The sequence below is a fragment of the Drosophila santomea genome, chromosome X (genome assembly GCF_016746245.2).
Source record: "Drosophila santomea strain STO CAGO 1482 chromosome X, Prin_Dsan_1.1, whole genome shotgun sequence".
In the NCBI taxonomy this organism is placed as follows: domain Eukaryota; kingdom Metazoa; phylum Arthropoda; class Insecta; order Diptera; family Drosophilidae; genus Drosophila; species Drosophila santomea.
The window spans coordinates 21049854-21067433 of record NC_053021.2 but is presented as its reverse complement, the minus strand read 5'-3'; the positions used below and the strand labels follow the sequence as shown (position 1 = coordinate 21067433).

General features: G+C 35.9%; 1 long non-coding RNA gene across 1 annotated transcript; it reads left to right on the top strand.

Moving 5' to 3' along the window:
- The first annotated feature begins 6140 nt into the window (after window positions 1-6140).
- Window positions 6141-9052, top strand: LOC122756538. The gene is made up of 3 exons (XR_006356525.1): window positions 6141-7218; window positions 7334-8492; window positions 8774-9052. It is a non-coding gene; the product is annotated as an uncharacterized LOC122756538 (long non-coding RNA).
- The last annotated feature ends 8528 nt before the right edge of the window (window positions 9053-17580 follow it).

The window sequence follows — 17580 nt, the reverse complement described above, 5'->3', positions numbered from 1 at the left end:
GTAAATATGTTAAAACATGTTTAAAATGCCAACAAGCTAAGACAACAAAACACACAAAAACACCTCTGACAATAACAGAAACGCCAGCAACAGCATTTGATATAGTTTTGATAGATACCATTGGTCCACTGCCAAGATCAGAAAACGGAAATGAGTATGCTGTTACTATCATTTGCGATCTAACAAAATATTTGGTAACGGTACCTATCCCAAATAAAAGTGCAAGATCAGTTGCTACGGCTATATTCGAAAATTTTATTCTAAAGTACGGTCCAATGAAAACAATCATAACGGACATGGGAACAGAATATAAAAACCAAATTATTGACGACCTGTGCAAATATATGAAGATAAAAACAAGAGAGAACGCTATAGTCGAGTTCCCCGACTATCTGATACCCGTTACTCAGCTAGTGGAAGGGAGAAGGAGAGTCTTAAACACAGTTTTTGGCGGTTTGTAGGCGTTATAGTGGGCGTGGCAGAAAGTTTTTTGGCAAATCGATAGAAATTTACAAGACTAATACAAAAATGAAAAAATATCAAAACATTTTTCAAAAGTGTGGGCGTAGCAGCTTTGGGCGGTTTGTGGGCGTTATAGTGGGCGTGGCAGAAAGTTTTTTGGCAAATCGATAGAAATTTAGAAGACTAATACAAAAATGAAAAAATATCAAAACATTTTTCAAAAGTGTGGGCGTGGCAGTTTTGGGCGGTTTGTGGGCGTTAGAGTGGGCGTGGCAACATGAATCGACAAACTTGCGCTGCTTCTATGTCTCTGGAGTCTGTATGCTTAATCTCAACTTTCTAGCTTTTGTAGTTCCTGAGATCACAGCGTTCATACGGACGGACAGACAGACGGACAGACGGACAGACGGACAGACGGACAGACGGACAGACGGACATGGTCATATCGACTCGGCTATTGGTCCTGATCAAGAATATATATACTTTATATGGTCGGAAACGCTTCCTTCTGCCTGTTACATACTTTTCAACGAATCTAGTATACCCTTTTACTCTACGAGTAACGGGTATAAACATTACTTCAACAGCACACCATCACCAGACTTTAGGAACAATAGAACGAAGTCACAGAACATTCAACGAGTATGTTCGCTCATATATATCTGTTGACAAAACCGATTGGGATATATGGATCCAATATTTTACTTATTGTTTCAACACAACACCATCGGTAGTTCATGAATATTGCCCATATGAATTAGTATTTGGAAGATTACCAAGACAATTCACAGACTTTTACAGAATAGACAGAATAGATCCTATTTACAACCTGGATGACTATTCAAAAGAAGTTAAGCTAAGATTAGAAATAGCATATAGAAGAGCTAGAAATATGTTAGAAAAGGCAAAAGCCGATAGAAAGATAAAATATGATAGAGATATTAGTAACTTCGAATTAAAAATAGGAGATAAAATATTACTTAAAAACGAAACAGGCCATAAGCTTGATAATAATTATTTAGGACCATACTTAGTTTCAGAAATAGGAGATAATGATAACATTACAATTATAGGAAATAAAAATAAAAAACAGATAGTCCATAAAGATAGGTTAAAAATTTTTAATTCTTAATACATTTTGTTTGGTTGGCCAACCACAAATAAAAAGATAATAAAAACTTTAAAATACAAAACTTTTACTTTTCAATTACAATCTAAATAAATATATTCTTTAATATTTCTTTACTCATTCATTTTTAAAACTAAAATACAAAAAAAACATATTAAAAAAAAAAAAAAAAAAAAAAAAAAAAAACTTAGATATTTTATTATATACATATAACAAATACATAATACATATGTATACATATATACTTGAAAATAACTTCATATTATTACGTTATTTTTCAAAAGGAGGGACTGGAACTATTACACTACATTCAAGTGTTATCAGTGTGAATTAATCTACCCCCCGCAAAAGTTCAGTGAAAAACTAAACCTGTAGTGAAAAACAAAAAAAAAAAAAAGGGAAAACAAAAACCATTCACATTAAGCAGTTCAATTTTTTTGGTTATACCACAAGGTGGCTACACCGTGACAAACTAATGGGGTTTACCGCACACATCACAAAATATGTGCTAATACACTAATAAAAAAAAAAAAACTAATCACCAACGATCGTCAAAACAAAAAGAATGAATTCAATTTAAAACGTTACGAAAACTACGAGTTTGCTATACCCTAGAAAAAAAAATTATATATAGTTTAAATATAGAATAAATTAAATTATAAATAAATTAAAACCGAGTGAAAGTAAGTGGTGGGAAGAATTGGCCATGCCAGTTAAAAAAAAAAAAAATAAAAAAATTTTAAATAAATAGTAATATAAAAATAATTAAAATTAAAACCATAATGGGTTAATCAAAAATCAATAATACTCCCGCCATTCATCCAACGCAATACCTTAATATATACATACACAAATTTTTCCGCAAACATTTATCAAGACCAAAACATGAAACAATAAGAAGAAATTCGCCGGAGAAAGTACTTTCGCCGTGGGAGAAAATAACATGTAAGTGATATCTTAAAATTTGTCTCTCTTGCTTGCAACTATATATTATGTAAACAAGGCATTGCATTTGTTTTTGTTTTGGTGGATGGCTCTTTAAGTCTTTAAATTTTGCAGTTATATATATTTAATCTATTCTCTCTTTTGATCGTCTAATTCGTCGCGAAAACCAAAACCCAGGCCTGACCTACGAGGAGTCGAGGATCGAAATATTGTGTACACCGAGCCTCTCCCGTGTATAGGTACAGTCGAGGACCGAAATATTGGGTACACCGGTAGTAAATTGAAAAATAATTTAATTTTTTTTCTTCTTATTGAACTATATTATATTAATATCTATGCGAGTGGTATAGGTTATTTTGAAAACATATTTTCTTTTCAGCCACTGTATTTTCACTCATACTTACATATACATATACAACGACTATTACAATGAATAAATAATTTTGGAATAATTTCTTTTGCGTTAATAAATAAAATAGAATAAAATTATATATATATATATATAATAATGATAAAATAATAATCGCCCATAATAAGAATTAAAAGAACAAAAATAAGGTTAGGTAATTTCTTAGAGTTTAATTTTTTTTACTTGTTCTTTCTATTATTAATATATTCCTATTTTTTCCTATTTTTTATGTTATCTAACTAGGATTTTAGGGTAAAAATTTAGTTAAGCAGGAACAACAAATGGAAGGTTTTGGCCTAATTAATTTTAATGAATAAATTTATAGTGAAGTCCGAATAGAAGTTATTTATCTGGGATTATGAACCGCGGATTTGATGCAGTGACATGAATTCTTAGTGGACCAATGGGATCGCGAATAAACATGGTTTTGCTCGTGGCGATCATGGAAGGGTGGGGCAGCGGCCACTCCAGATCCTGGGGTGCGCCCTAAGATCCACTGGAATATTTTATTTGAGATTTCCTTTCTTTTTAATTCTATTTTTTTTCTTTCCGGTCTATCGTTCTCTTTTCCTTCAAGATTATTTGTTGGCTATTCGCACGCGATTTTAGTTTATTTGTTTTAATTTTTAAGAGCACGTATTATTGCGGTATTTAAATTCTAACCCAGCCCATTGCCGACAACATAGAGCCGGAACCAGCGCGTGCCCCTGCTACCACTACGACAATTACATCTGCTCGCAGTATAACTAATCTTCGTTATATGCTACAAACGATGAACTAATAAAGACAGCCGATAGACCAATGAATTCAAATCACAATACACTTTCGAGCTGGGAAGTGAAGATCGGACTAGGAATTACATTTTACATTATTTACATTTTACATTACTTACATTTTACATTATTTAACTAAGATCAGGTTTAACCTTTACACAATAACCGAAACTTTGAAAGAAATTCTGACCCAATTTTTGAGCTTATAAAGAAATCCTACGCTCAACATTTCAAGGAGTATAGGTTAATCCAATTTAAATCCCTTTTAACGGATATTACGGGTAGGGAAGAACAGGATCACGCTATAAAGGAGTACCACCTAAGGAATAATCATCGGGGAATTGAAGAAACCTTAAGTCACCTGAAGAGGACTCTTTATTGTTCGTACATGAAACAAAGGAATACCTAAGTAATTAATCTGTGGGATACGCGCCAAATACTCAAGTATGACAGAAGACCACCTAGACCTAAGACTCCGGAGTTCCATTGCAAATTCTTCATATGAATATTTATACCTTACACTTATTGACAAATTCTCAGAGTTTGCCAGTGCTTGTACAATTCCAGCAAGGAGTTGTATAAATGTGGTAAAATCCTTAAGGCACTATTTTTGTGTCGTAGAAATACCGACAAAACTGGTTTTCGTTCAGGGCACGGAATTTTCTGGGAAGATTTTTACCGATTTTTGTAACCAATATAATATTGATACACACGTGAAGTCGTTCCAACAATCGCCTGGTAATGCTCCGGTGGAAAGGATACATTCATCTCTCACTGAAACTTACAGGATAATCTTCGAGAACAGGAAGGCTGAAAAGCCTTCTCGTGTGATCACGAGGAAATATTATGTGAAACTTTTATTACGTACAATAACGCAATATACAACGTTTGAATTATTTTCGGGGAGAACGTATTCAATAAGGCGGTGATTTTCGATACTGAGCACGATTACTTACAAAGACTAAATGAATTTCAGAATACATTATATCCTAGTTTCAAAGCACAGTTACAACAGAAGATGGGCGCTAGAATTAAAAAATTAAACAAAGATAGGGTCAAACCAATCACAGTAAATTCAGAAGATGTAATATTCAGAAAAGAAAATAGGTGGAATAAGCTCACACCTCGTTTTTCTAAACACAGGGTGCTAAAGGACAACAAGATTACACTAATTTCAACTAGGAAACAAAAATTACACGAAACTAAGATCAGAAATAACATTTTAGAGAAACAAATCCCTTTTAATTTTGCAGATTTACTTGCATCGCAGCCCAAGCATTAAATGTCTAGCATTTAGGAAATGAAACGCCCCTATTAAAGATCAACCTGGGACAAGCAAGAGTCATTCAGTCGCATATATTCCTGACCCACAGAATCAACCTCCAGGATTTCATCGATGGTACGGTCAACTTCGAAAGAGCTATTAATAAGCTTGAAAGAAACATAGAGTCAGAGTATGCAATCGAAAATGTATCAACAAAGATTGGACAACTGAAGGCTAGGGTAGAAACATTGCTACCAAAGAGGAGGCAAAAGAGAGGATTAATTAATGGATTGGGAAATGTAATTAAGATAGTGACAAGGAACTTGGATGACGCTAAATGCAAACAAGCAGGAAATAACAACATTCAGGCTAGATCCGACAATATAACGGAACACATTAAAAAAGAACAACAGATAATTAATTATTTTTTAAACACTTATAAAAATAACATCTTCAAGACTGTTAGCTCGGAAGACCATCTTTTACACACGATGCACGATGTCTCTAGAATAAACATGAATTTGGATGTTTTGTCAACCCATTCAAAGAATGTAGAAGAAAGTTCTTTACTGGCCAAACTAAAGATTGTACCCACTTTTATTGTATCTGAGGAGGGAATAAACGTAGTCAGACGACCCGGAGTTACGGGAGATGTAAGAACTAGATACGCTCATGATTGGAATTAAGATAAACTTTAGAATAAGCGACTTTTTGAGATGTTTCTATTGGCACCACTTGTATAAGCTGTTCTGTATAGTAGCGCCAGTGCGGATAGCGGTATTAAACAACACACAACTGCTTTACCAACACACTACACTGCCGCCACTTTTTTTGACATTACTGGTGAAAGTACGGAGACAGAATGAATTCTGTTCCGCATCCACGAATTTATTTCGCCTCTGATTGCACCGAGTGGAATATATACAAAGGTACAATTATTTGCTTTTTTTTAATATTACATAGGTGAGGTGAGTATAGGGTTTGGATAAAGTGGTATTACTCTAAGTTTGTATTTTTCTTAGGATTTTAACATTGCGTAGGATGGTAACACTAACATATGTCTTGGTTTGTTTACATTGTCAAAATGCAATAATATTTACAATAGTCATTGATATTTATTTTAAAATTGATTTTTATTTCTCTTTACAGGTACTCCCGCTAGAAGGACGGATTCTCCGAGTCGCTGGAGGACTCAGGAGTCATCGCCGGTGGAGAATTGGAGTTATTGGCCCCGATTTGTTGCAGACGCAAGATGCAACATTTAAATCGGGCCGGCGTTGCTGGTGAGTAAATTCGTGGTGGAAATATAACGCAGCTGACATTTGTGCCACTACAGCAGCCGTTATTTGCGTTTGCAATTTATTTGAATTGCAGTTCCGGATGTGAGTCCCGCGCAGCCGTCATTGCGATTTTCTTGGAGCCGCTGGCATCATTTGACGGTGGAGTCTGGCTGGATTTGGGCAGAGAGCTCGTCGCTTTAAGTGGAGTCGGGTGTTGCCAGCAGCGCCGCGTCTTCCAGTCATTTCGCCAGGAAACTGCCAACCCATTTTCGGGATTCATCGCCAGTCGTCCAGAGGGTCCAGAACGTTGTAAATTCCCGCGCCGCCGTCTTGTTGCAAGGTCCGGAAAGTTGCTGCATCTCAGCTGGAGTCCGTCATAAGATCGGCAAGGAAGTCGTCATTTTATTTGGAGTCGTCGGAAGCGCCGCTTCTGTAGGCCATTTCGCCAGGAAAAGAGAACCATCTTGCAGTCGCCGGGCCAAAATGCTTTGCCGAGGGCCGCCGCTCGAGAAAGTCCATGGAATTGGATGCATAAAATTGGATTAGATAAGTGTGCTTATGTGTTTAATTTTTGTTTTGTCTGATTTTGGTTTCTTGTCTTTTCTTTTGCAGGTCCAGTTGTCCGGGATTTATCAAATTTGGAGGACAATTTTTCAGACGTTTCTACAAGGATGTCGTTGTATTTTGCCGTCGGGATTGGAAACGGTATACATACATTGCCCATACATTGCTCACCAAAAGGCTGCAGGAGTAATCGTTCGTGTGTGTCGTGTTACCACTGTCTGTCGTGTCATTATTGTCATTTTGCGTGTGAATTTTTGAGACATTCCGGCTAGTGGTAGCCGATCGCTTGGTACTTGTGGCATTCAGTGGTGACTGTGGCATAGAGACGGAATGAAAATAGGTTGTATTTCAGCAGCGCGCTTGCAATTTAAATTATGGAAAACGAAACAAGGGTGAGTTTTGATTATAGCGCGACTTTTTTAGGGGCCGCATTCATCTGGTCGGTCTTGTTCCTAATATTTCGCAACTTTGTCATTTTATTATTTATTAATTAACTGCTATTTTCAGTTCCTGTTGTCAACCTATTTAAGCAAAATGCCAATAAATTTACACACATTGTCCATTGAGCCACAAATGAATCTACATTTTTAATTGTACCTAGTTACATGGCATATTTGAATACTTAAGATGTCTACTATTTTTCCGACAAATGTAACAATATATACAAATACTACATATATCTGCGAGAACGCAATGTCAGTCAAAAATAATGTTAAAGCTGAATGTCTCAGTAGCATACTTACGATGGAAACTGCAAATTGTAAAACTTAAGACATAGGGAACCTAAAAATTATAAAAGAAATAGAACCAGCACACATTTTAATATTAAACACACAGAACACAACCATTGAATCAAACTGTACTACTAAAATTTCCATTAGGGGATCCGCATTAGTAACGAAAACTGCAAAGTAGTTGTAAACCAAATTCCGTGCGACAAGGAGCTATCTCAGTACGAGGAGATGATAGATGCCCACATCCCAATCATAAAGAATATAAATTTCACCGAGAGCACAGAAGACATCAACCTACATAAGCTGAACCTTGTAGTATATACATACATGTATAATAATAATAATTACAAAATTACACATATAAATCATAATAATAAGACAACCAATATGTAAACATAAGTCCACCCTAGAATCTTAAGTCCACCCTATCTTAATATGCTAATTCAGCAATGTACGCATTTAGGGGTTGCGCTTGACTTCCATTGGTTATCGAGCATGAACTTCATACATGCATATTGCTGTTTTTGCTAGTGTCAGCACTTTTGCTGTCACGAACGATCGGCCTGCAGGCCACGCTGAGTCTCAGTTATAAAATAAGAATATATCAAGAAGTGCACGTTGTGAAGAAAAATCAAATAAAGATGAAAATAACTAATTACATTGGAATTAATTAACTACATGGCGACCGTGACAGGACCAACCTTCGGAAGGACCAAAAATAAAAAGAAAATTTTTTAAAATAAAAGCGACAACAAGTACGAGTGGCAATCCGTCACTTATACCAACGTTGGAAGATATGCAGATGCCAACTACAACAACACCAGCGCGGGAGACCTAAAAATTGAACACCAAAGTTACTAATAAAAATCGTTGGTGTTCGATTTTACTGAATAGCAGAGCTGAATACAAAAAGGATGGCAAAAATAAACTGAGTAAGTAAAGTCTAAGTGTGATATGGGTAAGCGCGGAGGCGAAAACAATAAAGTGAATAAAAGAATAGCCCATATTAAGTGGCTACTATTCACAAAAACGCCCCCACCGGCCGGGTCAACTGAACAAAAATTGCAAGAAGAATTAGACCATCTGCAAAATTTAATAAAGCAGAAAAAAGACAAGACCCACACCAAAACTTACTCTAATATAAAGAAATTAACAAACAAAGAAATTAACAAACAAAGAAATTAACAAATCTAAACCGCCTCCTAAGAAACAGATTCCAACCAAGAAGATACGTGACCAGAGGACTGCGAGGGAATTTGGAGCCCTTTTTGTCATGGAACCTGTGCGATGACCAGCACCGGTACCGCCTGATCCCAAAGGCTCCGGGCAGCAGCAGATTGTCATCGAGGAAGTGTCAGCGTGTCAGCACCGGCGACGACCAGCTGACACAGGAAAAAGAAGACATCAACAACTATAACATAAGATGACATCAAGCAGAAATTTTTTTAATAAAATATTTAAGATACAAGAATATAATATCCATAAAATTGTAATTGGGGGGTACATTTACTGCCCGATAAGCTTGTGGACTTGTATAGTCCACAAACTACTAGGTAGGAAAATGTAAATCAAATAAAAATCGAAAATAATAAAATAATAATAATAATAAACAAAACAAAAATTTGTTTAAATAAGATAAAATAATGTAAAATAAACCAAAAAACAAATTATTGTAATTAAACATATACAAAAATTAATCTGACGATAGTCACACAAAAGATAATACGGCCAATGTGATCAGTAATGTAAAAATAGTCGACCATACAGAACACATTCAGTCACTGTGGTTGCTTCTTTTAATTTTAACAATTGTAACCTAACCTCACTATAGTTAATACAAAACAATATAAACAAACAACGCATCAATAAATAATAAAATTACAGCTAATAATACAAAACAACATTTAACAAGAATTGACTAAAATAATAAATAACAAAATATTGCAACATTGTTCAGTTCAATAAACTAAACACCCGCCGACCCAACTGAAGAATTGCAACATGGTTAATACACTGTTCAGTTCAATAAACTAAGCATCCGTTCAAAACGTCGCAAATGCCATTAACAGCGTCCGTAGTTTGTCTTGCGTGCGCACTTTCGGCCCTTGACGACAAATTGCTGACATTGCAGATCATGGTCAGTTCAAACCAGATCTGCAGAGCTCTGCCGCGTCGCTGCCTAACACCCACAGCTAGCTAAGGGTATTCTAAGATCTTTTCTGTTCAGTCACAATTTGGAGTTGAATAAAATCACAACGATATAAAGTTTCTGAGTTTTTAATTAAACGGAAATTAATTGGCGCCCGAATAGGGACCAGTGCGAGGAAAAAGTGATTAAGTTCAATTTAGTGCAAAAAATAAAAAGTTTTGTGCACAGGTAATAGAAGATAACATATTTTTAGGAGAGGCCACAATTTATAAAGTTCGATTGCACAGATAAATCCATATTACTTTTTAAATGGACTGGCAAGAAATGAAAAACGAGCTTAAAGAAATTAAAACGACTTTCGACAAGTCTTATAAATGCATGACACCAAATAGAGAAGTGCAACAAGACACTCTTAACAAACATGCACAGATATTGGTAAGATGCTTTAATGAAGCACGCCAATTAATTCACAGAGAAAGAAAAAGACTAACAAAAAGTCATTTATCCCAATCAGTAAAATTTCTAAACAGGCTCCGTGAGAACTTGTTAAACGTCAAGTACAGACATAATTTAAATGTTACTATCCCAACGATTTTAAGCACACCTATAGTGGCTGAGATCGGTGAGGATATCGAAAGTGTAGGAGAATCAGAAATAGAAATAAAAGAAGAGGATCTCCACGATCTTTCAATTCCAGCGGTAATAACATTACCCCAATTACTCGAAGAAGAACTTTTAGATTCAAATACTTCAAGTATACAAGAAATAGCCAAAATGACAGACTCTGCCGCAACGTCAAGGGAAAATGTGCGACAAATTTCGTCCAAAATACCTGAGTTTGACGGCAAAAAGTTAAACCTAAATAGATTCCTCACGGCTCTCAAGCTAACAGATCTGACAAAAGGAGATCAGGAGATGCTAGCGGTAGAGGTAATCAAGACAAAGATACTTGGTCCATTATCATAGGTTGAAAATGAAAGGACCATTATCGGTATAATAAATGTATTAAAGGCATCAGTTAAAGGCGAATTTTCTGATGCCATTAAAGCTTAATACACAACAGCGTGGCAAAACTGCAGCGCAATATACCACGGAGATAGAAAACCTACGTAGGTTGCTCGTGGCAGCCTATATAGATGATGGCTTAGATTCAAACAATGCAGACAAATTCGCTACAAAGGAAGCCATATCTGCAATGACTAAGAGTTGTGAGCACGATAAGCTCAAAACCATATTGGAAGCTGGAAATTTCAACACAATGAATAGCGTGATTGAAAAGTACATACACTGCTGTACAAAAATGACCGGCAATTCACACTATTTGAATATAATAATTTGATCTATAATAATAGAAGACACTATCGGGGTAATAATTACCGAGGCAATTACCAAAACAGAGGTAATGGCCGAGGAAATTATAATTCATATGATAACAATTATAGAGGCCGAGGTGGTTACCATGGTGGAAACAGAGTACGAGGCGGTAACTCAAACTATAATAAAGGTGGAGGTTACTCAAGAGGTAACCAAAACCATAACAACAACACAAATTATACCAACAGTGTCCGAAACATTCAATCGGAAAACGAACATGCCCCCTTGAGTTACAATCAACAGTAAAACTGTACAAAATTAATCTCAATTTAAGCATTTTTATACGATTAAAGAATATGAGTACCAATTCATGGGTAACTCTTTTAATAGATACAGGTGCAGAAATTTCCCTGCTTAAATGCAGAAACAAAAATCTTACTGATTTCAATAGAAATAAAAACACAACAAATATATCAGGAATAGGGCAAGGGACAATTCAGTCTCTAGGTACACTACATTTTGAAATGTGTATTGCTAATGCAGCAATACCATATGAATTCCTTATCTATTTCAGAATATAATAGCCCACTTCTCTTAGTGCCCAAGAAAAGATATGGCGATTAGTAGTCGACTATCGTCAAATCAATAAGAAACTGCTAGCAGATAAATTCCCACTTCCAAGAATATAAGATATTCTTGATCAATTAGGTCGAGCAAAATATTTCTCGTGCCTAGACCTGATGTCAGGATTTCATCAAATAGAATTAGATGAAAGGTCAAGAAATATAACATAATTTTGAACTTCAACAGGAGCATTTGCTTTTAAAATAGCCCCAAATTCTTTCCAAAGAATGATGACTCTTGCATTTTCAGGCTTAACGCCTTTGCAAGCATTTCTGTATATGATTTAATAGTCAGTCATAGGCTGTTCTGAAAATCACATGCTTAAAAATTTAACCGACGTTTTTAAATTATGTAGGCAACATTTAAAGCTACATCCAGAAAAATTCACTTTCATTATGAAAGAGGTTACTTATTTAGGTTACAAGTGTACTGACAAAGGTATATTGCTAGATGACTCTAAATATGAGTTGATAAAAAATTACCCCCAACCACTAAGTGCAGACGAAGCTAGACGATTCGTCGCATTTTACAATTATTACAGAAGATTTATTAAGAACTTCTCTGAGAAATCACGCCACATAACGAGGCTTTGTAAAGAAAATGTTCCACTTGAATGGACAAGCGAATGCAATGAAGCATTCGAATATCTCAAAAGGGAATTAATGAAACCTACACTTCTTCAGTACCCAGACTTCAGAAAACAATTTTGCATAACCACAGATGCTAGTAAACATGCACGTGGAGCGGTATTATCTCAAGACAATAACGGTCAACAGCTGCCTGTGGCATACGCTTCAAGAAGCTTTACAAAAGGCAAAAGTAATAAGTCCACTACAGAACAGGAGCTAGCAGCTATTCACTGGGCAATAAATAACTTCACACCATAGGCCACTATCATATCTTTTTTCGATGAGAAACCCCAGTTCAAAATTAACAAGAATGAGACTAGACTTGGAGGAGTTTGAATTCACAGTAGAATACCTCAATGGAAAGGATAATCACGTTGCAGATGCTTTGTCCCGAATAAACTTCGGAGAACTTAAAGCAATGAATAGGCAAGTAATAAAGGTCACAACAAGATCTTCAACAAGACAGAAAAATACCTGCGCAGGTGAAAAATTGCATGAACCAAATAAGAAAGAAAATATAAAAATGCCCAATATCTATCAGGTAATCAATAACATTGATGCCAAAAAAATATGTTATACTTAAAATAGTCAAACAAGCACTTATGCTAAAAAGAGGAAAAAACATTATAACATATTTTGATACGACTAATTTTTATTCTAATGAAATAATCGATTTAGATCAATTCTTTCAAAGGCTTAATAAAGAAGCAAGAATAAATAACATAATTCAAACACAATCTTCGAGTTTGTCACTATGAAGTATTTTAAAGAAAAGGGCAATAAAATATTAAAAAGTTTAAAAATAGCGCTATTAAACAAGGTGACTAAGATATGTAGATAAAAATAAAATACAATAAAAGTCACGCGACGTACTGATTTTTTTATAAGAAAGCAGCTATAAGGTAAGTTTTTACGTACTCAAAATTTGACTACGTAAAATTCTTGAATTGAATCTCGCGCCACATTTTGTCACTAGTGCCAACTTTGAACGCACGAGAAAATTTAATGATTAATCAGATAATTATATAATACTGAGTGATAATGAGAGTCACCGAGAGTGATAAATGTGTTTGAGGTGAAATCACAGTCTACATCGTAACGGGTGAGTTACCTTTCAAGTTATTCACGTAACATAATTTTTCATAAATATATACATAGATCACCTCACGGGAAATAGCCAAATGTGTTGTGTGGAATTTCCAACCTCATTTGCTAAATTTAGTATTTTTTATGCGTGATTATAATTGTGCGCGATTATAATTTCGATTATTTTCGAAAACAGTTGTTGTGACTGATTCTCCCTTTCTTTAAAATTTATTGAGAATTAACTTGCACGAGTGAGTGACAATTTATCACGTGACGGTCAGGGCGGGTTGCGGTGAGAGTCACGGTATGTCACATAGGGGGGGGGTCAAAATCGCCCAAAATTAGCGTCACGAGGTTTATGGACGGCCCCATATGCGATAATTTTATTCTCAAGTACGGTTGAAAACAATCATCACGGACATGGGAACAGAACGACCTGTGCAAATATATGAAGATCAACAGCACACCATCATCAGACATCGGGAACAATAGAACGAAGTCACAGAACATTCAACGAGTATATTCGCTTATATATATCTGTTGACAAAACCGATTGGGATATATTGTTTCAACACAACACCATCAGTAGTTCATGAAAATTGTCCATATGAATTAGTATTTGGAAGATTACCAAGACAGTTCATAGGTTTTAACAGGATAGACAGAATAGATCCTATTTACAACATGGATGACTATTCAAAAGAAGTTAAGCTAAGATTAGAAATAACATATAGAAGAGCTAAAAATATTTTAGACAAGGCAAAAGCCGATAGAAAAATAAAATATGATAGAAATATTAGTAACTTTGAATTAAAAATAGGAGATAAGATATTACCTAAAAACGAAACAGGTCATAAACTTGACAATAATTATTTAGGACCATATTTAGTTTCAGAAATAGGAGATAATGACAATATTACAATTATAGGAAATAAAAATAAACAACAGATAGTCCATAAGGATAGGTTAAAAAATTTTAATTCCTAATACATTTTGTTTGTTTGGCCAACTACAAATTAAAATTAATAAAAACATTAAAATACAAAAAATTTTAATTTTAAATACAATCTAAATAAATATATTTTTTAATATATATATATATGTATATATATTATATGAAAAAAAAAACAAAAAAATTATTGAATACATATATACTTGAAAATAACTTTATATTATTACGTTATTTTTCAAAAGGAGGGAAATATAGTACATACGAACATAATAATAATAATAATTATAATATAAATCATAATAACAAGACAACCAATAAGTCCACCCTAGATCCTTAAGTCCATCCTAATCCTAAATATGCAAATTCAGCAATGTACGCCTTTAGGGGTTGCACTTGACTCCCATTGGTTATCGAGTATGAACTTCATACATACATATTGCTGTTTTTGTTAGTGTCAGCACTTTGCTGTCACGAACGATCGGCCTGCAGGCCACGCTAAGTTTCAGTTATAAAATAAGAATATATCAAGAAGTACACGTTGTGAAGAAAAATCAAATAAAGATGAAAATAACGTACAGCCTTTTTGGAAGATCGTAAGACTTTAAAGATTCAAAGCCGGAATCTAAAAGCAGGGGAAGGGGTACCATCACCCCGTTGACTCAGTTGGATTGCGACAAGGAAAATGCAAGTCGACAGTAAACGAGTCTCCGATGACCCGGTCAGCGGCCGCAATAGATTGCAGAAAGTAAAGAAAATAAACACCAGTTCCGGGCACACTTCACCGAAGGGGGTATTGACTACCCAAAATAGGGGAAAGTGAGAAATATGATTCCTAGGTGGGAACACTTGGCATAGAAGACCAATAGATCAGAAAAAAGCTCTGTGCCGGTATAAAAAGGCCATGGCTCACCGATGAAAGGGCAGGCAGATAGAGAGTCAGTACCCGGGTAAACACCCGTCGTCCGTCGGTACCCGGGAAAACATCCTTACGTCAGATACCCGGGCAATCATCCTTTTGTCCATCGAGGAGAAGACTCAGGGATAACTCCAGTCTCAAAGAAAAGCGTCAAGGAGCAACTACACTAGCATCCTTTAAAGGAAATAACAGGACTAACAAGGAACACACATTGAAGGAAGACCATAGTTCCACGAAATTCTCAGGATGGGCGGCAAGGAGTCTAAGGCCTCCGACAACACAGCAAATGTGATAAACACCGTGGAGGTTGTCGACCACAAACAGGAAATAGAAGGAGTACAACATACCCTGGAATTCATCGCTGCTATACTGATCTTCCTGGCTCTGTTAAAGATCGTAAAAATGTACAAGAGATCCGTACAGCGGAGGAGGGACCATCACCATGTCCTGGACAGAATTGTCTCTGGAGTCCCGCAAAGTGCTTAATTAAAAATACGAACTGCAAAACAATTAAAAGGTCAAGTTAACCGGTGCAGGCCGTTAATGTGAACATTAGCAAAAACCAAACAACAGCAAGTGCTCGCTCCAAGTAACCGAATGAGAGCCGAATAGCAGCCAAAGCGTGCTACAAAAGAACAGAATCCCAACTCATTCATACGTTTATATATGTATATGCATACTCCACTTTTTTTTTATTTTGTGTTTGTGTATATCTTATTATTGTTCGGTTACAATTAAGTGGTGCACGAAAGTATATGTACATATGTATAACTCCATCACCATATATGTATATAGCAACACCCAGGTTCCAACGCGTCGAGATCTCATCGCTCCGGTTTAAAGTGGGATAAGTTTGACGGAACCCTGTTCCCAAGTTTTTTTATATTCATATATATACATATATTCCCGTGGTCATTTTATTTTTACACCATTACTACATATAAATATATTGGTGTCAGGTTTAAAGAAAAATATCTTATTGTCAGCCTCTTCCAGGCAATTTATTTCATTAATAGGAGTTAAATATTTTGTGTTCCATATTGTTTTAAATTAATAAAAATTACTTGCGCACCTTTACGTGCGCACCTTTGCTTGGTGATGAATTCGATACTCCTCGCTAACAACAGTTATAGCCAACTTATCATAAATTCTGTGTGCTAGCTTTTTTATTCTTGTTTGTATTACATGGCACTAGCCAACAATCTATTACTCAATAAAATTGTGCTATTATTGTAACTACAACAAAATGAGTAGGTAAACATTTCCAGAAGGGGTGCTGACGCGCGAAGTGGAGTAGGTCAAAAACGATGACATAACGTTTGACGGACAACCTTGACAAAAGGGGATCGTATTGCGCGGCCCGCGACGATCCATAAGGCATGCGGAAGCATGAAGGGGAGGGAACGTGGCCGAAACATTGCCCGATCGTTTTACGATCAAGCTACAGCTTGTGGGGCAGTGAGGACTGTTGACTGACGAACTGTACGAACTTTTTCAGGCACTACTAATATTTATTCTCGTTATGTTTGGGAGGTGAGGGGCTTACCAAGATCCCACGACCCAAAATCGACGAGCTTACGCCGGCATCCTGGTGCCTGAACATCGGATGCCCCTCCCTCGGCCTGAGTCCTTTCACAGGACACAGGCACGAATACACCGACGTAACATACATTGGAATTAATTAACTACATGGCGACCGTGACAGGACCAATCTTCGGAAGGACCAAAAATACAAAAAAAAATTTTTTAAATAAAAGCGACAACAAGTACGAGTGGCAAATCGTCACTTGTACCAACGTTGGAAGATATGCAGATGCCAACTACAACAACACCAGCGCGGGAGACCTAAAAATTGAACACCAAAGTTACTAATAAAAATCGTTGGTGTTCGATTTTACTAAATAGCGGAGCTGAATCCAAAAAGGATGGCAAAAATTAACTGAGTAAGTAAAGTCTAAGTGTGATATGGGTAAGCGCGGAGGCGAAAACAATAAAGTGAATAAAAGAATAGCCCATATTAAGTGGCTACTATTCACAAAAACGTTCCCACCCGCCTGGTCAACTGCACAAAAATTGCAGGAAGAATTAGACCATCTGCCAAATTTAATAAAGCAGAAAAAAGACAAGACCCACACCAAAACTTTCTCTAATATAAAGAAATTAACAAACAAAAAAATTAACAAATCTAAACCGCCTCCCAAGAAACAGCTTCCAACCAAGAAGAAGACGTGACCAGCGGACTGCGAGGATTTGGAGCCCTTTTTGCCAAGGAACCTGTGCGATGACCAGCACCGGTATCGGTGCCCATAGGCCCTTTCAGGCACTTTTATACTAACTTTAGGTCAAATAT